At 41.7% G+C, this 1,258-nt stretch overlaps 1 protein-coding gene across 2 annotated transcripts in view; it reads right to left on the bottom strand.

Annotated features, from left to right (window-relative positions):
- LOC143291956 (uncharacterized) overlaps window positions 1–965 on the bottom strand; it is a 48,201-nt gene extending 47,236 nt beyond the window's left edge. Inside the window, exon 1 of one of the 2 annotated variants that reach the window (XM_076602107.1) lies at window positions 909–965. The gene's annotated coding sequence lies outside the window, so the exon portion shown is untranslated. Of the gene's footprint in view, window positions 1–513; window positions 759–908 lie in introns of those variants that run through there. The other variant, XM_076602106.1, reaches the window with a different exon arrangement.
- Between the last annotated feature and the right edge of the window lie 293 nt (window positions 966–1,258).

Raw genomic sequence — 1,258 nt, forward strand, 5'->3', positions numbered from 1 at the left:
TGTTATGTACTATCCCCCCTAATATTCCTTGTGACCCTGGTACACTTGGTAATAAAGACATACTCTATTCTGACAGCAGTTTTCGTATTCACTGGTGTTCGACTCGTAGTTTGAGGAATATTGTGCATATCTTTTTTTATGAAGATTCACTCGCTTCTCTTATGTGCATCCATCTTGCAAGGTCCAAAAAATTAATATCGTTTGTATATCCGCTTTTATTTTCTTGTTAATGGCGCCCTAACCATGCAAAGGTGAACCCAAACCATGGCGGACTGAGTGGAGAAGTCTCGGTTTCCTCTAATGGTTTGAGCGTGGTTCTTGATGAGAATGGTGGTTAACACGCTGTGTGTCATTTCTCAAATGCCTGCATTGTAAAAACGCAAGACATTTTTCGTTTAAAAAACAAAACAAAACAAAAAAAACAACTGGTCACAGAATTTAGAATAGTAAATAAGTAAACTCAACAACAACAAAACCCAGCTGTGTCACACTGACACCTGAGGTCAGGATTACCTGTTCACACACCACAAGATGGGGGTCTTCCACATCACCAAAACGTTTGAGCCACAAACTCAGGACCTCTTCCGTCGATCTCGATCTCAGTCAGGGTCAACCACCTCAATAACTGAAAGCTTCAGCGTCCCACACACTCCCAAATAACACACCCAAAAATAAATAAATAAATAAATAAATAAATAAAACAGAAATAAACCACGACGTGGGAAACTGAACAAGCTTTGCTAACAAGCCACAGAAATAAAATAAAATTTCGCGTTGCAGTGGTGGTTATGTGACTACTGCAAAATTAACTGAACGAGGCACAGAAACACGACGTCGCTAACGGGGAATACGTACAGGTTTTTTTTGTTGTTGTTTTTTCTAATCTGTAGCCGCCTGTCAATACCAACCGTAATCCCGGAGGACAGTGCAGCGGCAGACGAATGGTGGGTGGCCCCCACCTGTTGCAGCGGAGTCGAGGGAAAGTGGAAACGGCACACGAGAAAACGATGGAAGGCAGTCGGCGATGCGGTTGGATTTTTATCTCCCTCCCTGCAAAATGATCCACCCCGGGGTTTTATTGCTATTGCTTTGTTGTTGTTTTGTTGGGAGTGTTTGTTGTTTGTTGTTGTTGTTTTTGTTTTTTTGTTGTTGTTGTTGTTGTTGTTTTGTTGTGTGTGTGTGTGTGTGTGTGTGTGTGTGTGTGTGTGTGTGTGTGTGTGTGTGTTATGATAACACAAAACTTGGTTTCAATGTTCGT

The sequence above is a fragment of the Babylonia areolata genome, chromosome 18, assembly GCF_041734735.1.
Source record: "Babylonia areolata isolate BAREFJ2019XMU chromosome 18, ASM4173473v1, whole genome shotgun sequence".
Lineage (NCBI taxonomy): Eukaryota > Metazoa > Mollusca > Gastropoda > Neogastropoda > Buccinidae > Babylonia > Babylonia areolata.